The sequence below is a fragment of the Mus musculus genome, chromosome Y (assembly GCF_000001635.26).
Source record: "Mus musculus strain C57BL/6J chromosome Y, GRCm38.p6 C57BL/6J".
NCBI lineage: Eukaryota > Metazoa > Chordata > Mammalia > Rodentia > Muridae > Mus > Mus musculus.
The window spans coordinates 87,010,431-87,033,830 of record NC_000087.7 but is presented as its reverse complement, the minus strand read 5'-3'; positions in this window follow the sequence as shown (position 1 = coordinate 87,033,830).

The following is a 23,400-nucleotide window of genomic DNA, read 5'->3' as shown; positions in this document are numbered from 1 at the left end:
AGGATGTGTGACTGGAAGGAAATCTCAGTCGCAAGAGGCCAATATGTGAGGAAAAATCTCCCGATCTGCATTTCCTACGGCTTCTGAGGGTTAAATGAAGGAGGAAGATCATATTTATTTATTTTTCCTTTTTTTTTAACTAAGAAGACATTATAGTTTTTAAGAGAAGAATGGCTCTTAAGAAAATAATGGTGATTCCAAAGGAAGATTACTTATTACTTTTGGACTTTGATGATGAAGAAGATGACATAAATATTTCGGAGGAGTCTCTTTCTGAAGGTTACTGCATATTCAGTGTTGGATATTAATTGTGTGTTGTGCAGTTCACTAGACTTTTACCTAGTCACCTGAAATGGAAGAAGTCTTTTCTCAGAGATTTTATATAGTTCATTTGAAATTTTACCTATCTATCTATATCTATATATTCCTATACCCGAGTTTTAGCAACACATATAACTACTCTTGACATTGTAGTCACAATATGTTGATAAAAAATAACTTTTTATGATTTTGCCACCGGAAAATACCTGAAAATTTTTCCAATAATATGTTTTCAAAACTTGAATTTATTTCAAGAACATTACAAATAATTTATTTCATTCTTTTTTTATTATTTATTTTCTTTTTTTCTTTTTTTTACATTTCAAATGTTATTCCCTTTTCTGTTTTCCCCTCCAAAAATCCCAGTCCTCTCCCCTCTATCCCTGCTTTCCAACACACTTACTCCCAATTCCTGGCCCAGGCATTCCCAAAACTTGGTCATAGGAACTTTACAAGAACAAGTGTCTCTCCTCCCATTGATGACATACTAGTCCATCCTCTGCTACATATGCAGCTGTAGGCATAAGTCACAACTTATGTTTACTTTGATTGGAGATTTAATCTCAGGGAACTCTGGGAGTACTTGTTAGTTGTTTTTCCTCATAGAATGTTCCTTGTGTACTTTCTCTAGCTCCATAATTAGGGACCCTGTGCTCAGTCCAATGGATTTCTTTGAGCATCCACTTCTGTATTTGTCAGGAAATGGCAGATCGTCTCAGGAGACAACTATATCAGTCTCCTGTCCCTAAGCTCTTGTTTGGCTGTTCAACAGTATCTGGGTTTGGTAGTTGTTTATGGTATGGATCACAGAATGAAGCAGTGTCTGGATTCCTTCAGTCTTAGTTCCAAACTTTTTCTCTGTAACTCTTTCCATGGATCTTTTGTTCCCAATTCTGAGAAGGAACAACATATCCACACGTTGGTCTTCCTTCTTGTTGAGTTTCATGGGTTTTGCAAATTTTACCTTGTTTTTTTCTGAGCTTCAAGGATAATATCCACTTATCAGTGAGTATATATCATGTGCTTTCTTTTGTGATTGAGTTATCTCACTTAGGAACATATCATCCAGATCCATCCATTTGTCTAAGAATTTCATGAATTCATTGATTTTAATAGTGATGTAGTATTTCATTATGTAAATGTACTATATTTTCTGTATTCATTCCTCTGAAGACAGGCATCAGGTTTATTTTCAGCTTCTTGCTATTATAAATAAGGATGCTATGAACATAGTGATGCATGTATCCTTATTACAAGTTGGAATATCTTCTGGATATATGCCAAGGAGGACTATTGCTGGATCTTCAGTAGAACTATTACCACTTTTCTGAGGAAACCCCATCTGCTTTCCAGAGTGGTAGTTCCAACTTGCAATTCCACAAGCAATGGAGGAGTGTTCCTACTTCATCACATACCCACCAGCAACTATTGTCATCTGAGTTTTAGATCTTAGCCATTCTGACTCTGTGAGGTGGAATCTTAGGGTTATTTTGACTTTCTGTTCCCTGATGATTAAGGATTTTGAACATTTATGAGGTGCTTCTCAGCCATTCAGTGTTTCTTAATTTAGAATTCTTTGTTTAGAACCGTCCCCATTTTTTAAAATAGTGTTATCTGATTTTCTGGAATCCAGCTTCTTGAGTTCTTTGTATATATTGAATATTAGTCCCTTATCTGATTTAGCATTGATAAAGACTTTTTCCCCGATTTGTTCTAATGATAGTGCCCCTTGCCTTACAGAAGTTTTGCAATTTTTGAGGTCCCATTTGTCTATTTTTAATCTTATAATAACAGCCATTGCTGTTTTGTTCAGGAATATTCCCCATTTAACCTTGTCTTCGAGGCTCTTCCACACTTTCTCCTCTATAAGTTTCAGTGTCTCTGGTTTTATGTGCAGTTCCTTGATCCAATTAGACTTGAGCATTGTACAAGGAGATGAGAACAGATCAATTTGCTTTCCTCAATATGCTAACTGCCAGTTGAGCCAGCACCATTTTTTGAAAATGCCATTTTCTTTCCACTGGGTGGTTTTATCTCCTTTGTAAAAGATCATGTGACCACATGAGTTTGGGTTCATTTCTCTGTCTTCAGTTCTGTTCCATTTATCTACCTGTCTAACACTATTCCTGTACCATGAAGTTTTTATCATAATTGCTCTGTAGTACAGCTTGAGGTCAGGCATAGTGATTACAAAAGACATTCTTCTATTGTTGAGTATAGTTTTGGATATAGTAGGTTTTTTTTTCAAGATGAATTTGCAAATTGCCCTTTCTAACTCAGTGAAGAAATGAGTTGGAGTTTTGATGGTGATTGCAATGCATATCAGATTGCTTTTTGAAAGATACCCATTTTTACTATATTAATCCTGCCAAATCATTAGCATGGGAGATTTTACCATCTTCAGAGATCTTCTTTGATTTCTTTCTTGAAGAATCTTGAAGTGTTTATCATACATATATTTCACTTTCTCAGAGTCACACCAAGGAATTTTATATTATTTGTGACTACTATGAAGCACGTTTTTTCCTAATTTCTTTCTCATACTATGTGTCTTTTCTGCAGAGAAATTCCACTGTTATGTTTAAATTTATTCTAAATTCAGCTCCTAAGCTGAAAATGTGTATCAGGATTAGGTTTTCTCTGTTGTAATTTTTGGGGTCATAGATACATGCTATCATATCTTCTGGAAATAGAGAAATTTTGACTTCTTCCTTTCTAATTTGTATTCATCTGTTTTCGTTTTGTTTTGTTTTGTTTTTGTTGTTGTTGTTGTTGTTTTGTTTTGTTTTGTTTTGTTTTGTTTTTTTGTGTAATTGCTCTGGCTAGTATTTCAAGTACTCTATTAAATAGGTAGGGAGAAAGTGGGCAGCCTTGTCCAGTCCCAGATTTTAGTGGGATTCCTTCTGGTTTCTGACCATTTAGATTAAAGTTAAATCCAGGGCCTTCTTTTCTTTTCTTTTCTTTTCTTTTCTTTTCTTTTCTTTTCTTCTCCTTCTTTTTATTTTTTTTTAGGTGTATGCCTTGAATTCCTGGTCTTTCCTGGACTTATTATGAATGGCCATTGTATTTATCCAACTATTTGCTCAGCATCTAATCGAATAATCATGGGGTTTTTGTACTTGAGATTTTTTGTTTTGTTTTTGTTTTTGTTTTTTTTTTCTATAATGGATTTAATTGATGGATTTTCGATATTAAACTCTCCCTGAATCATAAGAAGGAGGCCAACTAGGTCATGATGGTTTATCCTTTTGATGTATTCTCGGACGCGTTTTGAAAGGATTTTATTTAGTATTTTTGCATCGATATTCATAATGGAAATTGGAATAAAGTTTCCTTTCTCCATTAGGTTTTGTATAGTTGTAATCTTGCTTCATAGAACATATTAAATAGTGTTCCTTCTCTTTTAATTTTGCATAATAGTTTGAGGAGTATTGGTATTAGGTCTCCATGAATATCTGATAGAATTCTGAACTAAACCCATCAGACCCTGGGCTTATTTTTGGTTGGGAGACTATTAACGATTGCTTCTAATTCTTTAGGGGTGTTATGACCCACACTACAGTCTTGCCAGAAAGAATGCCCACAGGACACTCGGATCCTTCTGCAGTAAAGCTTTAAGGCATCTCGAGAGATAGATGATCAGCTTCAGGACAAGAGACCCAGAGAGCAGAAAACCCCTCCCTTATATAGGCTGTGAAGACAGTTAGAAGTATGGTTGGAGACGTGCACCACCGGAATTGTCTGCCCACCATCAGCCTGATGATGCCATTGGAGAGACAGGGCTCAGGTAATGGAAAGATACCCCGATGCCTGTGCACACTCACCACGAGCAATAGTGACAATGGTGTTGTGAGCACCATCTTGTAATGGTGGCCGTGAGGACGGCTCCTCACATCTCACCCTTTTTTTTATGTTAGAAGCAACAGGCCACACAGTATGGAGAGTGGAGATAGAGGTCAAATTCCGAGTGTGCAAGCATAGGGGCCTTACACAAAACCTCCTCCCAGGCTCGTCACCCAGAGGGGTCTTGGTCAGCTCCCCTGTCGTTTTTCCTGGGGGAAGGACACTAGGACACTCAACCTTCTTGAAAGATGACATATCTCCCAGAAAGAAGCTCAAATTACACCACAACGCCATTCCAGTGCAGTGCTTAGCCCCAAAACTCTCCTGGGCTGTTAAAGCACACCCGCTCCAACCCATGCAGCAAGACTCGCCTCAGGGTTTTGTGGAGCTGGATGTCCAGCAACCTTATTGCTTGAGCATCATCGATATTCATATATTGGGGGAAACACCCTGCTCCAAAGCAACAAGTGCCTGGGTTACTACCATCCTGTCCCTCCTTGTTTGGGATTTAAGTTTGCAGATCATCCATAGTAGGAGCAGTACTCCACTGTACACAGCCACTCCAAACAAACCACCCCCACCCATTGCTTGAAGTAGGAGAATGCTGCAGAAATCCAGGTAGAAAATCCTTCCATCAATTACAGGTCAAGACATGTCGAATCAACTTATAAGATGGTGATCCTCAGCTCCCGGAGTGTCTGTTCAAATTCTATGGTCCAATTCTGTAACAAATAACAAGACAAAGCCTTTTACAGGTTAGCTGCTCTTGTAAAATTCTGAAATTGTAGTAAGGTGATACAGACACTAGGCAGCTTATGTTTGCAACCCAGCTGAGGCATTTGCCAAAGAATATACACCTGCTCTTGGACCAGATCGATCCGTTGGTTTACCAACATGAGGCCTCTCTGTATCTGGGAGTTGGCCATGGTCTGGCTGTTCAGATCCAATGTCACTCTTGCCGAAAGGTCATTTTATAGTTTGCGTTGTCTGAACCGTAGCAGACAAGGCAAGGGCCGAAACAGTGACAGAGGCAGCTATTGCTGCTATTGCTACCAAGCCAACTATAATAGCAGAGATTCCAAAATCTCTCTTTTCTCTAAAAAAGCTTAAATTCTAGAGGCTTCCACAGGAACTGGAACAAATCTAGGCACATGAGTAACCAAAGCAAAGGGATACTTAGTAGCATCCCAACACAGGGTATAGAAACTTTAATTAAGCAAGCAATCTAACTCTAATTGATTATTATTTAAACTTTTATTACTTACCACCCACAGAAAGGGGGCCAAACACAAACCGGGGTGACAGTATAATTTACCCTTTTAAATGCTTTATATTTAGTATTAGAGGAGGAGTGATCGAATGACCCCAAACCAGCACTCAAAGTGCCCTACCACTCAAAACCCATTTGGCCCTTTTCACTATATCCACCTTCAATCATGGCCATAGGTGAAAGATCGGTACAGCTCTCATTAACCCCACAAAGTAACCATTGATCAAAAGGGTTAGCATCTGCCCGATCAGAATCCATGAAGTTAAAATCATGTCCAGCAAGGATTTCATTAATCTCTACACTTACATGTGGGGAAAAGGAAAAAAAAAAATCCTTCAACCACCCAAAAGGTTTTTCTGGCCTGGCACCCAGTCCAAGGAAGCATGGGGTCCTCCGAGGATCTTCCTTTACAAAAGGGTGCCATTCTGGGTTGCTGGGGCAGTGCTTTCCTGGATTTATGACTAGGCCTCCAGCCTTGGATTATCAAGGCATTGGCTAATATTTCAGAGTGGGTTCCCCAAGCAGCTGCTTTCAACCAGGCCACTGATTGATTTTAGAAGGATATACACTGGCGTTGGTCTTTCAATTCAGAGATCATTACAAAGCACAGGCTTCCTTTGAGGGAGAAGTTCTGTTTTCCATCAGAACCTGAATTTGTCCATCTAATGGTAAAAAGGCAAGTCCCAGCTCCCTATTAGTAGTAAAGAAATGTGGAAAAACTTGTGCACTGTGCATGACAGGCATGAACAGAATGCTAGACATAATACCCCAACACAATTCCCCCGATATACTAGGAACCATGATCTCCAGTAGAAGGGTCATTATCCATCGTTGTTTCCAGAATTCCCTCTTTTGTCCACATCTTCTGAAGGGGAGATCCTTCAGACGAGGCATTCTGGAACCCAAAGGGGATTGTCTTCTTCCTGTGGAAAGACACAAATAACTCCTTTGGATCTTATTAAAATAGGATGCAGGCCTCTACATTTTCCAGTTAAGACAACTTTCCATTTGATAATTTCTCTAGATCTGTTTGGTTCTGAACAGTGATGATCAGCTGCAGTGTGGCCTTGCTCATCAATATTCAAAAAATTAAGAGTAAAGAGTACCATGGAGATGTCCACTCTCAGTGTTAAGGGTAAGAGCCTCATCGACTCACCCTTTCTTTTTGATAAGGTAAGTTTTAACAGTGTGGTGGGAACGTTCCACAATGTCTTGTCCCTGTATGGCAAACCAGTTAAATAAGTTACATTCCTCTGTAGACAGAATTGTTGAAAATTTTGAGAGGTGTAGGCCAGTCCATTATCTGTTCTAAGAAATTTGGTTTGTCCCCAAGCACTCCAAGCTTCAAGGCAAAGTTGAATTACATGTGTGGCTTTTTCTTAGTAGAGGATCAGTTTTACTGCCCTCTTTTCTCTCTCCCCTTCCTTCTGAATCCCTGGGAGGGCCCTTTTTCTTAGACATGTCTTTCTTTTTTCGAGCTCCTATTCTCTCATTCTGTTAGGTTTCTGACATACTGTCCTGAACCTTTTCTAGTATTCCCTGTCCCTCCACATTGGCTGTTTGGCAGGTTTCATCCTCTAGACAGTTTTATATCAGCTTGCAAATGCCTTGGTGCCCAGGCGTAAGTCTCCCTCTTCATGCTTAAGGTCAAGGTCACTTCCTAGCTTACTACATAAGGCTACAGTTAGAGACCCCGAACAAGAATACCAGGGAGAAATGCGATCCACTTCCTTAACAAAGTTCTGCAGTGTACTGGAGGCAACCTGCCTGTAATGCAGTGATCAATGACTGTGAGGAGGCCATGATAGAGTGAGTCCCTGCTCCGATCTATACCCCATTTATAGTACTCCTTAAGCAAAGCGAAAGTAAACACAGTGCTCTGTTCCCTTGTCTACGGAAGGCTTAGAAGATACCTCAGTGCTGCCACTTATCTACGTCGGACTGAAAACACCTCATTTTTCAGCACCAGCCTCGATGGATCTCAAATTTCAGCACCAGCCTCGATGGACAGAATAAGAAACAGAATGAGGGCCAGGGCAACCAAGACTAGAGCTTCTACTGCCCCTTCCTAGGGTGCATCTAGATTAAGACCGAAATCAATAGGGATAAGAGGGTCACGATGAGACATACCTCTCCAAACTTACCTTTTCCCTGCAGTTCTGAATCCACCCCATTTCCAGGGGTTCTCCTCAATGCCAGCGATGTTGATCCTGGCTTTATGGCACCGGATGACCTGCGCTACCATCTTGCCAGCAAGAACACATGCAGGACACTCAGATCTTTCTGCAGTAAAGCTTTAATACATCTCCAGAGATAGATGAACAGCTTCAAGACAGGAGACCCAGAGAGCAGAAAACCCCTCCCTTATATAGGTTGCAAAGTATGGTTAGAAATACAGTTGGAGTCGTGAATCACCGGAATTGTCTGCCCACCATCAGCCTGATGACGCCATTGGAGTGGCAGGGCTCAGGTAATGGAACGATACCCTGACGCCTGAGCGTACTCACCATGAGCAATGTTGACAATGGTGTTGTCAGCACCATCTTGTATTGGTGACCGTGAGGGCGGCTCCTCACAGTGGTAGAAGTAATTGCAGGGTTTCTCTGATCCTTATTTGAATTTGGTACCTGATATCTGTCTAGATAAGTGTCCATTTTATCCAGACTTTCAAGTTTTGTTGAGTACAGCCTTGAATAGTAGGATCTGATGATATTTAAAATTTACTAAATTTCTGGTGTTATTTCTCCCTTTTCATTTCTGATTTTGCTAAATTGGATGCTGTCCTTGTGTTCTTTATTTAGTCTGTCTAATGGTTTATCTATCTTGTTGATTTTTTCAAAGAAAAAGCTCCCAGTTTGTTTGATTATTTTTGTATTGTTCCCTTGTTTCCACTTGGTTGATTTTAGCACCGAGTTTGATTATTTCCTGACTTCAACTCCTTTTGGGTGAATTTGCTTCTTTTTGTTCTATAGTGTTAAGGTGTGATGTCAACCTACTCCTATATCCTCTCTCCGGTTTTTTTTTAGAGGCATTCAGAGAGAGCTATGAGTGTTCCTCGTAGGGCTATTTTCATTGTGTTCCATAACTTGCAGTATGTTGTAGCTACATTTTCATTAAACTCTGAAAAGTCTTTAATTTAGTTCTATATTTCTTCCTTGACTGTTTTGTCACTGACTAGATTGTTGTACACATTCCACGTGTATGTGTGTTTTCAATTATTTATATTATTGTTGAAGTTAGTCTGTGGTGATCTGATAGGAAGCAGAAAATTATTTCAATAATTTTATATCTGTTGAGGCATGTTATGTGACTGAGTGTATGGTCAATTTTGGAGAAGGCATCGTGAAGTCCTGAGAAGAAGGGACATTCGTTTGTTTTAGGATAAAATGTTCTATAGATATCACCTAAACGTATTTGCTTCATAAATTCTGCAAGTTTCACCATGTATCTTTTTAGTTTTAGTTTCCAGGATCTGTCCATTAATGAGGGAGGGGTGTTGAAGTCTTCCAATATTATTGTGTGTGGTACAATGTGAGTTTTGAGCTTTACTAAAGTTTCTTTTATGAATGTGGATGTCATTGCATTTGGAGTATATATGTTTAGATTTGGGAGTCCATCTTGGTAAATATTAACTTTAATGAATATGACGTTTCCCGCCTTGCCTATTTTAATAACTTTTGGTTGAAAGTCAATTTTATTTGATATTAGAATGGCTGCTCCACCTTATTTCTTCGGATCATTTGCTTGGAAAGTTCTTTTCCAGCCTTTTAGTCTGAGGTAATTTCTGACTTTGTCCTTGGTGTTTGTTTTTGGTATGCTGAATATTGCTTACACATCCATTTTTTTATTCTATGCCTTTTTACTGGTGAACTGAGTCCACTGATATTAAGAGATCCTAAGAAAAGTCCTTGTTGCTTCCTGTTATTTTTGTTATTAGAGTTGGAATTTTGTTCATGTAGCTATCTTCTTTTAGGTTTCCTTCACCTTTAATTTCTTCTTTTTTCTCGAGTGTAATTTCCCTCTTTATATTGAAATTGTCCCTTTATTATCGTTTGATGTGCTGGATGCATTGGAAGATATTGTGTAAATATTGTTTTGTCACAGAATACCTTGTTTTCCCAAGCTATGTTAAAAGAGTTTTGCTTCATGTCTTGGCTGGCATTTCTGCTCTCTTACATTCTGTATGACTTCAGCCCTAGATTTTCTCCTTTCTTGTCTCAGGGGAGAAGTTATGTGTAATCCTGATAGATCTTGCTTTATATATTACTTGACCATTTTCCCTTACTGCTTTTAATATTCTTTCTTTGTTTTGTGCATTTGGTGTTTTGACTATTATATGATGGCAGAAATTATTTTTTTCCGGTCCAAATAATTTGGCGTTCTGTAGTCTCCTTGTTTATTCATGAGCATATCTTTCTTTAAGTTAGGGATTTTTTTTCTATAATATTGGTAAAAATATTCACTAGCCCTATAATTTGGAAACCTTACTTCTTATCTATGCCTATACTGGATTTCATGTACGTAATTATGTCATTTCTAAAAGCTGTTTCAAAAATTCACCTGGGCAGTATTTCCTGAGAAATTCAAATCATTAATACTTTATTCCCTTTTACTAATATAGCATATTATGTTTCCATTTTCTGTTGTCCATATAGTACAGAGCCCAGCATTTGACAAAGATGAGAATATATCACCTCAGGTAGAAACAGATGAAGATACGGTGTAATATTTTCAATTTTTCCCATTTCAATAGAGTACTTCAAAAGTGGTGTTTGTGATCCCTTGACTGGAGAAGTAGATTCAGGAAAAAGAGTAATTCAGGGTCAGATGCTCTTATATGTGTAGTTCAAGACCAGATTGTGGTCCTTTAGACCTTGTGATCACAAAAACATAGCAACTAGTACAATACAACCACCTGCATGAGATGTTCCCAGATATACACACAAAGAAAAGGAGAACCATTATAAAAATAATAGAAGGACCATTTGGGAAGAAGAAGGATCTCAGCAATGGTAGTACAGTTATGAAGAAGTGCTGTGAGGTGTAAATGTATGAATTGTTTAAAGTAAATATTACAAGTTTTTTTTTGGAATTCTACGATGTATTTTATATGGATATGACATATGGTTCAAATCAAATATTATATATTCATTAAAAATAATTAAAATAATTTTCTGTGTAAAGTTTTTTGTGTGGTAGAAAAAATGTCCTATGGTGAGACTCCAACTTAAAGTGTATCTCGCAGGAAGGTAAATCCCCTAGACGTTTCCAAGCTTGTTTTCCCTGATCTCTGAAAATACAGCTAGGAAGAAGCTCTTTGTTCTCTATAGCCAGCAAAAAGGCTTTTTGTTTCTATACTTTTCAACCAGAGATGCCTGCCTTCCTGTGCCAAGGACAAGGAGATAAAAATTTAGAAAGGACTCACGCCCCACTCCTGCCTTGTAAATTTCACCAAGAACATCAGGAAGAGAAGAACTCCCTTGCCCACATTTCCCAACTCCAACAAACTCTCCTCCCAACTCCTCCCAATTCCCCAGCTAGCTGCTAAAAGCCCCTTACTGTCACAGCTCGGTGTCAAACTCCCCTGCCCTGCTAGGCAGAGTGACTTTGTTCTCAGCCAGCTAATAGTAAAACCTCTTGCAGTTTGCATCAGTTGTTGTTTTCTCTTGGGTCATTGGGGTGCTGGCCAGCTCATCCCGGGACTTGAGAGGAGGCCCAGCTTCTGAGGTCTTACATTTGGGGGCTTCTCCACCATGATTTGTGGCCTACCCCAATTCTCAGAGACCCTGCTTGGAGGTAGGATTCTATCTTTGTCTGTATCTTTGTCTCTATCTTTTTCTATAACTTTCCTCTATCTTTGTCTCTATTTATTTGTGCCAGCTCTGTTTGAATTCACTATTCTCCGTTTGCAGTTGTAAATGCTCGTGAGAGCAACGAACTCCCTTTTTCAGATGGAAAAGGGTTACTGACAGACATGTCAGGAGAAACCGGCTGCCACCCTTTGGGACATCCCTGGAGTTCTGAGGGAGTTCTAGGGATACCTGGAGATCTCCTATCAGTGTGCCAAGTGAGAGTGTGCTCACTCGGCTGTCTGTTTCTGTTACTGGGTGCCAAGTGAGTGTGTGCTTTCTTGGTCATCTTATTGGGGCCTGGTCTTGGTTATTGTAATCTTTTTTGTGTATATGTTTTTTTTTCCCTGTATGTGACTCTGATGATGGGACCGACTATTATCATGCCCCTTGGACTGACCCTTGATCACTCGACTGAAATTAAGACTAACACTCACATTCTCTCTGTGGATGTCTGAAATCGATTTTAGAGAACTTTCTGATCTACAGAATGGCCATCTTTGATGATAGTTGGCCACTAGAGGGCACTCTTTGTTTGGTTCTGTTTTCAGCTCTTAAAGTTGTTTTACAGAGGGGACCAGGGTCTCAGCCAGATTACGTGCCATACATTCTCATCTAGAAAAATTTAGCACAGGATCCCCCCTCTCCCATCCTGTTTAAAGCCTTGGGTTAAAAAGAATAATCCAGGCTCCCCAGTCCTGGCCCTCTGCCACCCAGAGGTGAAAAAAAAAAGTTAAAACTGGCACAGGTTGAACTGCAGCCCTCGGTTTCTCCCAAGATCTATCCAGAGTTAGAAGAACCTCCAAAATGGCATAGCACCCCACCCCCATATTCCCAACTGGTCCCCTCCAAGAACTCTCAACAGGGTGCCACTAGATATTTGGGGAGGGACCAGTTGCTAAAGCCCAAGGCCAGCGAGCTCGAAGCCCAGAGTGACCAGATTCAACCATTGCACTGCCTTTATGTACTTATGACCCTCCTCCAGCAGGCCCCAGACAACTGCTGACCCTTCAGTAATGGCCCTTTTCCTCCTCTGAACTCTATAACTGGAAGGCTAATCACACCTCCCTTCTTTGAAAACCCCTCTAGCCTGCTAATCTAATGGAATCTCTCATATTCTCTCTTCAGCCTACTTGGGATGACTGTCAGCAGCTACAGATTCTTTCACCACAGAGGAGAAGGAGAGGATTCTGAGAGGAAAGAAAGAGCATGCTGGGGGCCAATTGACTACCAATAAAACTTCTGAATGAAATGGATGCAGCCTTCCCTCTGACATGTCCTGACAGGACTGACCATATGGAGCAATTGACAATTTTCAGCTGGGCTCTGATAATAGAACTGAAAGGAGCTGGCAGGTGCCCCACCAATTTGGCCAAGGTAAGAGAGATCCTACAAGAGAAAAAGGAGCCCCCAGCAGTGTTTTTAGAATACCTCTGAAAGGTATAGAGGTGTTACACTACCTTTGACCCTACTTCGGCGTGCCAGCAGGTGACAGGTGTCATGGCTTCCATTGGGCAGTATTCTTCTGACATTAGGAAAAGGTTACAGCGTCTAGAGAGTCCGAAAACATTATCTTTACAACATCTGTTTAAGGAGTCAGAGAAAGTGTACCATAAGAGAGAGAGTGACAAGTCAGCACCAGGGTATATTGTGCTCTGAGTCTGCAGACACGCTTAAGGTCCCCAAAAGACCCTAAATGGGATCATAAGACCTCTGGTGAACGGAACACAACCTCTGCTCCAATCCAATCTCACAGGTTCTGAGACTGCATTAATTAGGGAAGCAGAAAAACTGGCCTGACAATGGTCACAAGTCCCTCTGGTCTGTGCCAGCACCTGGCCAACTTGTTGGACGGAGTCTGAGGACAGCCCCAAGGTCCTCACAGAAACATCCACGAGATCTTAAGTCCTTTGTGAATGGAAAACCACTTCTGCTCCAATCCTATCATGCAGGACCTGAGACTGCATTCATTAGGGAAGCAGATAAACCGGTCTGACCAGGGTCACAAGTCCCTTCCAATCCATTACAGCACCGGGCACCTTGGGGGCAGAGTCTGTGGACACCCCAAAGGTCCCCACAGGACTCTCCATGGGATCTTAGTACCTCTAGTGAGTGGATTACAACATCTGCCAGGAGGAAGGTTCGAACACCAGATATCTGGGACCCTTCTCTGCAAGAGGAGATCTTGCCTGCAGAGAGTACTCTGAACACTCAAACTCAGGAGAAAACTAGTCTCCGAAGTCTGCTGATAGAGGCTAACATAATCACCTGACCATCGTTATGGCAACTATTAGAAAACAAAGCATTTAATTGGAGGCTTTGTTACATTTTCAGAAGATTGGTCAATCATCACGGGAGGTACCCCATCACTGGAGCAATAGAGAACTATTGATCCTTAGGCAAAGAGAGATTCCGCCATTGTATTGGCTTCTTGAAAACTCAAACTCATCCTTGTTGACACACCTATCCTCCAATGAAGCCACACCTTCTCGTATTCCTTCTAATCTTTAAACTCACTGCCACTTCCTGGTAATGAAATATTCATATATATGTGTCTATAGGGGATTTATTATTCAAACCACCACTTTTCCCATTGCTCGATCAGCTATTTTTTTTTAAATATAACCTAAAGGGCTCCCATTTATTAAGGACTACTTATGAGCTTAGCCACAGTGATGGGCCCTCCCACATCAATCATTAGACTAGAAAATAACCCATAGACTTACCTAATGACTAAGTGATTGGAGACAGATGTTCAATTGTTCTCTCTTCTCAGGTAACTGTAGATTGTCAAGATGGGAAAAAATAATGTTCCATCACAGTAATGTTTAACTTACTCCATAACCTACACAAACATTACTCAACACCATCTATTGCATTCTGCCCCTGCATAGACACACTTCCATGTATGACATAAGTGAAGGGTGACTACCTCCATCAGCAAGGATACTCAATAATATGTGACATGAACTGAATATTTCCTATAGCCTCACAATCCCCACATTCTACTGTGTGTTACACTTATTGGGGGACTTGCTAATCTGTCCAATATCCTGCCACCGAAGCTATGACAAAAAAAAATCCTCATCAGGAAATCCAATGAATTTTACCTGATTTCTTTCTCCTGAGGCAACTGAGAGTTATCCCTTAATGCTTATATTAGTGTCTGATTCATCTGTAATAAACCCACTACTATTAACAGCTTCATCACAGGAGGTATGACAAATACCATCTCCCATGAGTTGGCCAAGCCTTTTCAGCAGCTTTTTTGAAGTATCCTTTCTATACTAAAAAATCCATTGATTCCTTTATTTTTAAGTGTGTAATTTAATGATTTTAACACATTTTCACCTCCGTTCCATTTTCCCATCATTTTCTGCTACTTCATATGATATTGCAATCTATTAAAATATAGTAGTGAATACAGTGAAAGGACCAGTGTGTGAAGCAGCAAATTTCTTTATTTCTCAGACAACAGATACACTGCCAGAATCTTCCAGGTACAACTGCTTGGTAACTTTGTGTCTAATGTTAGCATGATTCTTCCAGAAAAAAGCTTAAAGAATTAAACCATGGTTACTCTGGACCAGACAAGTCAGTATCACTAGTGAAAAACATTCATGTAAATCATTTTCATCACTGTTACAATGTGCCTTAGCAGCAAGGAAAACAGGTCCATGGTCACAAGAGTATGAAAGAGGCATCAAGGAGCACAGTTGTCCAACTTATTAGCAGCCAGTAAGCATCAACACAGGAAGCGACCAAAGACAATAAATACCTTCCAAGACATGTTCCCAATGACCATGTTCCTTTACAAGTGCCTCACCCCTTCCATGCACACCCATCAATCAATTAACTCATTGATTAAAGCCCTCAGGGTCCAATCACTTTTCAGATTGTATATATTGTTCTACCTTTGAACATTGTACTTCGGAACAAAATCTTCATCAAAGACCCACGACTGACATTGCAAACCCATTTCACCACAGAATTCTTTATGTTACAAAATGTGATAGGATCTATCTGTCTCTTTAAGGGTATCTCTGTCTAGCAGTTACAAAAGCAGAACGTCCAGGCCAACAGAATCATCACCACCATGAGCTTTTTTTTTTTTTTTAATATGAGTTCAAGAAGAAGGAAAATACAATGCAAGTTAAGGGTCTTGATCCCCTATCCATCCATCTTAAAGCCATAGGGTGGACCCAGAAGTTTAGGTCAAAAGTGTAAATTTCACCTATACTACAAACAACTGTGATGATTTCTAGCCATCTCCAGTTTCAGTGTGGTATTTAGTCCCACCATCTACATCAAGGCATATTGCCTAATGTGAAATAATGCCAGCTGTTTATTGCAAAAACCACTATGTGTTGACTTGGATGTAAAATGTGACATCTATAATATAGATACACTTGTACACGTACACATACTCACAGAAAGAGGCAAGAAGTAGAGGAGCTGAGTCTTAGGATCCCTCAATGAAGAGATAGTGGAAATCTTGTAAGACAGAGATGTCATTGAGAAAATGTATGTCTCTATCTGCACAAAATCAGGCCAGTCTGCCTTCCATCAATGAGTTGTAGGTTCTCACTATCCATCATCCCCATTTGAGAAGGTATGGACAGTTAATGAAAGATGGAGAGTCAGTTTTCATCAAAGGTATGCCCTTTGAAGGTTATAGGTTGGCCAGGCACTACTGGTAGCCCCATATCCAAGATTTTATGGGCAACACAATTGATTTGAATGGGTTTTATCAAAAGGGAGAAAAGGAGACATGAATTTGGAAGGAGGATTTAGGTGGAAATGGATCTGGTTTTGGTTCGGGAGGAGTTATTAAGAGAACTGGAAAGTAAATTCCATCAAAATATATTGTATGAATTTCTCAAGTTATTAATGAATGTAGTTCTTAATATACAATATCTGTACTGAACCTATACAGACGACTTATATTTCCATCTCCTAAATAACAAACCCTTGTATAGCAGTTTCATTACATTAAGGGCAAAAGTAATCCAGAGATTATTTAAAATAAAGAAGGATCAGAGGTGATGGCCCAGGGGCAAATTCATGTGTGTGTTCATTTACTTACAACACCAGTGCTTAGGATTTTTAGAGGGGCAGAGACAGGAAGAATAATATGACTTCCTGAAAGCCAGCCTCACTATTAGCTCAGCAGGAAACCCTATCAAAAGCAGACAAATTAGGGAGTGAAGGAGCAAATCATACTATGCCCTTCCCTAGCCTCTGAACTTACCTGTACAGATCTGTGTGCAGAAACACATGAATATAATTAAAATATACAAGAGCTTATCTTGCATAGCTTATATGCAGTGTTTTGTTATCTTAGCCTAGAGTCCTGAGGACTTTATATCATTAGAGTTCCTGAAGCAAACTCCCCAGATATAGTGGATGGGTATATCTTGTTACTATGCAAAGAGACCTCAGTTAAATGTGTGTGTCAGTGAGTCCAAAACACCTTTCCTTCTCTACCTTCCTTTATATGGCACAGAACGACCTGTAAATAATTAAAATATGAAAACAAAACTTTTTCACAAATTTAGGCTTGTGTTAAAATAATATTTATAACATTTTATTGAATGGAACAGAAATCTTCAGCTCCCAGGAGAAATACAGTGAATCCTGTAGGCTTCTGTTTTGTCCCATTATGAAAAAAATTAATTGCAAATCGACAGTTCCCACACTTTTAACTAAATCAGGATGAAGGGATATGTTTCCATACAAATAAGTAATGCCAAAGTGATTAATCAAGTAGAAATGTGGCAGGGTTAGGATGCCTTTGGCTGATGTGACAATGATGACTGATTAGTCTCTTGTTATGCAAATAACCCTAACCTCTAAGAAAAGAAAAGTAATGATATAAAATATTCCAAGAAGTGGCATGGAAAATTATTACTTGATTACAATTTCTTTTACATACTTTATTAGTTTGAATAATTGTGGCTCACAGAAGATCAAATATTCAAAGGAGTTAGTTTTCCAGGTGGTGGGACATTTAGAAAGAATTAGGATTTGTGTTTTCATTAAAAGTGATTTGGCACTGGGCTTGAAATATCAAACAACCATTGAAATATCAAAAACTCTCTCTCATTCTCTCTCTCTCTCTTTCTCTCTCTCTCTCTGTCACTCTCTCTCAGTCTCTCTCATGTTTTAAGCCATTCATCAAGTGGTTGACATCTAGTATTAATCCAATGCGTGTTAATTATACAGAGTAAGGCAATCAACATTTATGATATGGATGTGAAATGGTCTTTCTTGTTTTTTTTTTTTTTTTTTTTTTTAGTTAACTCAACCTGGGAATATAGAACCTCAGATAAAGAACTGCCTCCATCACATTGGCCAGTTGCCACACCTTTAAGGAAGGATCTTTCTTGGATGGCTGTTGTTGAAGGGTCTAGCCCACTATGGGTAGTGTCATCATCTATGAAAAGGATATACAAAGTGTGGTGGTGACCGTGGAAGGGCCAGAAATTGATGTTTCTGGAAGAACTGAAGATCTATATGGCATGAAAAATTAAAGTGCCCGCTAATTTGTAAGTAAATTCCATACTTACCAGCGTTCAATATTTTGTCTACCCATATTTCAAAAGTAAAATTATCAAATATATTTCACCCTGTTTTACTGCATTTAATCTATGAAATTACTTGTAACCAGAAATACTGAAAAAATTTAAAGGCCTTTAAAACATGACTGGTTGATATTGGGTTTGTTTAACTTTATCACAACTTTGAAGGCAGGACCAAGAGCTAGATTGTCTTCTCATTTTAAAAAGAATCCATGATTCAAGGTTGCAACTTGCTTCAATACAAGGTACTTAACACTGTAAAATTTCTGCTTTGTTTGAATAAAATAGTAATTGCTCTAACTTTGGTTTACATAAACAGAATTTTGATGTGCTATCCAGTGTGCTGCCTCAAAGAGTCTGGCACCATTTCTGACACTAAGAACAGTTGAAAGATAACCAGGGAAAGTTTGGAACAGGGAAAATAACCACCAAGGATGTTGGTGAATCAGAAACTGAAGGCTTTCACAGGAGGAAAATAATAACAAAAGCAAAACAAAGCAATCAACAAACAAATAAACAGAAACCCAACCACCAAAAAAATAAAAACAATACAAGAGTGATTTACTTGGGCAGAATGTGACTCAGGTCATCAGGACATTTCTGCAGGGATTTCATTTTGGATTTCAAGGAGGCCATATGAAAAGGTAAAGCCTAGATGGTTAATGTTTCTGAGTGTAATTAGGGAAGGAACCAGCATGAGTGGGGTCTATGATGCAAGCTGAACTAGGTGATGTCACAGAGCACTGGTCATAGATTGCACATCTATTCCACTTAGAGACACTAGAATCCCTAGAAGGTGTGTCCACTATTTTCCCAGTGGTGTGTGAAAGGCAGGCCAGCTCCTGAACCCCAACTTGTTCCTCAAGCTTTTGTGCCCTGGTCTGTATCAAAAGACAGAATCTTGACGACTAAGACATTTTCTTTGGGTAAGTACATTTATGAAGTAACTGGGACCATCATAGCTATAGAAAGCTGAAAGTTTTCCCTCCCACACTGAGTAACTGTACATTCTAAATTCTCCCATGTTTGGGGCCAGGGGCATGGCTGATCCAGTTTAGTTGATCTCCTGAATTTATTATCCTTGCTAACGATATCTCCTTCAAAATTCCATCAAAATGCCAAAGCTCTTCTTTGTCCGTATGTATTTTAGAAAATGTTACTTCTAAATGGCTGATATTGGGCCTGGAGCGATGGCTCAGCAGTTAGGAGCACTGACTGCTCTTCCAGAGGTCATGAGTTCAAATCCCAGCAACCACATGGTGGCTCACAACCATACTAATGAGATCTGACACCCTCTTCTGGAATGTCTGAGGACAGCTACAGTGTATTTAGATACAATAATAAAAGAAATCTTAAAAAAAAAATGGCTGATATTGCCTGGACTTGTTGAGGCCGGAGTTGCAGTGGCATATAATCACCAAATAATCCTGAGTCTGGGTCAGGTAACACAATACAGAAGGCCAGTGTTGTGCTGTGTCCCTGGGATATTTGTGAATATTGCCACCTATTTGACAGCTTGCAGGTACAAGAGAGGGTAGGTAACAACTCTGGCTCATTTTCTTTATTCTGTTCTCTCCTTGATCATTTTGGGTAAAAGACATACCAACTTCCACATTGACATAGACATGCAAGGAGATGTTCCTCAGAAGAGGCAAATTAGCTCAGGGCTGAAGACATATTCATCTGAGTATGTTATTCTGAGCTGTTGTTGTTGTTGTTGTTGTTGTTGTTGTTGTTGTTTTGTTTGTTTGTTTTTTCTTTGGATGGGTGTTTAATTTTACTTTGAGTGTGTTTGTGTGTAGCTTTGACTGTTAGGAAAATCACTTTGTAGAATAGACTAGCATTTATCTCACTAAGTTTTGCCTCCCTCTGCCTCTTGAGTACTAGGATTAAAGACTTGGGTTACTACCATCTCCTATTAACTTCTGATTTGATTGTTTGTTTTGTTTTGTTTTGTTTGTTTTTCTTTTTTGTTTTTTGTTTGTTTTGTTTTGTTTTTGTTGGTTTTTTGTTTTAGTTGTTAATGTTGTAGCTGATTTGCAGACATTTTTCCTTTGTCTACCACTGGCTGCCCTGGAACTCACTTTGTAGACCAGGCTGGTCTCTAAGTCAGAAATCTGCCTGACCCTGCCTTCTAAAAGCTGGGATTAAATGAGTGTGCCACCATAGCTAGATTATGATCTACTTATTTTGATCAAATTAAGTTTAGAAGCCCAAACATGTTTAGCATAGCCTTCTTGACCTGCTCAAAATTTCCATTAGAGAAGAGCCTTGGTCCAGCATTCTCTCCAACCCTACACCCATTGCCTTTTAGTAACTCATATATATGACAGTAGCAACAGCATTGTGTCTGGTTTAAACAGGCAATATCTTCAATCCAAGGCAATGGGCAAGTATATTTGAACACAGAATGATAGCCACAAGACATCTGCCTGGGTTTGGTATGGTATACCACAGCAAGGCTACAGCCATGTAGAAGAAAATACCTTTGAAGAGGCTTAGCATGTCCTCCCTCATGAAGAAGAGGAGGAGGAAGTCTTCTTCCAACACCCTGAGGAATATTGTCGGCTGCAGAATTTCTCATTGTTGGAAGGAAGGTAATGAGCCTGTCACCCAATGGAAGGCCATAGTTCTAGGTCAACTGCCAACAAACCCTTCTCTTTACTTGGTGAAGTATGATGGAATTGACAGCATCTATGGACAGGAGCTCTACAGTGATGACAGGATTTTAAACCTTAAGGTTTTGCCTCCCATAGTAGTATTTCCTCAGGTGAGGGATGCCCACCTTGCCAGAGCCCTGGTTGGCAGAGCGGTACAACAAAAATTTGAGGGGAAAGATGGCTCTGAGGTCAACTGGAGGGGGGTGGTGCTAGCCCAGGTGCCAATCATGAAGGATTTGTTTTACATTACCTACAAGAAGGATCCAGCTCTCTATGCTTATCAGCTCCTGGATGACTACAAGGAAGGTAACCTCCACATGATTCCAGACACTCCTCTGGCTGAGGAGAGATCAGGAGGTGACAGTGATGTGTTGATAGGTAACTGGGTGCAGTACACCAGAAAAGATGGTTCTAAAAAGTTCGGAAAGGTTGTTTACCAAGTTCTAGACAATCCTTCCGTGTTCTTTATCAAGTTTCATGGTGACATCCATATCTATGTCTATACTATGGTGCCAAAGATTCTTGAAGTTGAAAAATCATAAAGTACAGAAATGTAAACATATAGGACTGGAAGAAAAAAAAAGTTTTTTTTTCCTGTGTTAGCTATATAAGGGTCTTTGACAATCCCAGTATCTTTGCCAATAAAATGTATTTTGTTCTAAAAATGTAAATGTGTGACATGACATGCTGTGAGTGAACAATTTGCTGGAAGAGATGGCCTACAGTGGAAGGAACATCAAATGAAGATGAAAGTTTCATTTCAGGCGGTGAACAGTACATACACCTAAAATCATACATGCTAAAATGAACAGCTTCTCTGGTCTGCATGAAGAATAAGGAAATGGAGATGGAACTTGGAGGAGCATGGATGGCAGAAAAAGATGGATGTTTAGGAAGTAGGGGAGAAGGACAGGACATAGGTAGAACCTGTGATGTGAAGACTGAAGGAGAAACAAAAATTTTGGGAAAGTGGGACATTTAAAAGAAATGTGGCCTTGTTGCACAAGGTGAAACCCAGAAAACTGATTGAAATAGACTCAGAAATCAGAGAAAATCAGGTTTTCTTTGAATAATGACACTTAAAGAAACCTGTCTCACATTTTAAGATTTATTATCTTTACTTATGTGGGTGGGGATATGGCATGTGCTTTTGAGTACAGGTGAACACAGAGACATGCGTTGTCAGGTCCTCTGGAGTTGCCATTAAAGGTGATTATTTGCCATTGGATATGAAATCAAGAAACCAAATCCATTTTTCTTGTGGTGCAAATGTGCTTGCTACCATTGATTCATCTCTCTAATCCCAGAAAGATATCTTTTATAAGAAATCCAAAATTCACATGCATAAAACAGACCAGATTGAAGATAAGAAAGTTCTAATTGATGGTGACCATTAAAAGTAATAAGGGACACACAAAGAGTAGAGGACACTGAGAGACAAATGAATTCTAAGTTGGAGTTCTCAAAAAGTTAAGCTGGAGACACAGAAAGAAGAGAAATTTTAAGGAAATAGTCAAACATGGGCCATATCCACATTGGCTTCTTTGTTTTCTTAACAAATAGCCAGCCTGTCATTACAGATGGGTGTGTTTGTGTGTGTGTGTGTGTGTGTGTGTGTGTGTGTGTGTGTGTGTTTGTGAGTGTGTGTGTGTGTCCATTTTTACACAGGCAATCTAGACTAGTGAATGTTTATATTTATGAGACTCCCTAAATCATCACAGAAACCTTGATTTTGTGTAATCAGTTCCAAAAGTAAAGTAAAACAGAAAATGAATATGCTGTGAGATAATTTTGGGTTGGAATGGATCCTGAGTTCCTTCCGTGAGCACTCTTTCCCTGTGATGAATCCTGTGATCTTTTGCAGGTCTCCAATGAGATCCTCAGATAACCATAAAAAGCCCCACAGTGGCCTGTTCCACCTAGCTCTCCTCTAAACACATGACCCCCTACATACCTATGTATAACTTCAGCCTGTCTATAGCCTGGAAATTCTAGTCTTTTACTTATATGTGACCTCATTCTCAGAAAACACTGAAGGTGTAACCAATGCATATATGCTTACCTCTTTTCTACGCCAGTTGACATGGGTTTCAAATGTTATGAGTTTGCCCACTTTGTGGGTCACTTCCTGAGGAGCCCGTGTACTTCATGGAGGTCTGCCTGGGTTCCATCTATACTCTGAGAGGTTTTTTTTTTTTTTTCTTTTTTGAGGCAGGAATGCCATGGACTCAGTCATTACAATTTTCCTCTCTAGAATAAGTTTGTATGCTTCAGCATTTGATAATAATCTCTATTGTTGATTAATTTTAATATCTGGGATAGTTTCTGCAGTAACTGATTCTCTTAGGGATTAGTTGCTGTGAAAAGACACCATGTCAAAGGCCACTCATAAGAGACAACATTTCATTAGGGCTTTTCTACATTTCATTACACGTTCAGAGATTTACTCCACGATCATCAAGGCAGAAAATATGGCACTGTCTAGGCAGACATGGTGGTGGAGAGGAAGTTTAGAATTATGCATCTTCATCCAAATGCTTCCAGGAAAAACTATGTATTCTGTATTCAGGGAGGGTCTCTTCCACACTGGTAGAGCTTTAAAGCCCCAAAATGATATGCTTCCTCCAGCAAGGCCCGACCTATTCCTACAAGGCCACACCTCCTCATAGACATAATACATTTAGAATGCCACACTGGTTTCATAACAATTGACAAGATCTAGGTTCTTCAAAGAGGAGGAGCCTCAGTTGAGAAGATGCCTCCACAAGATCCAGCTGTTAGGAAATTTCATAATTGGTGGGAGAGCACCCACTCCATTGTGGGTGTTGACATCCTTGTATTAGTAGTCCTGGGTTCTTTAAGAAAGCAAGCTAAGC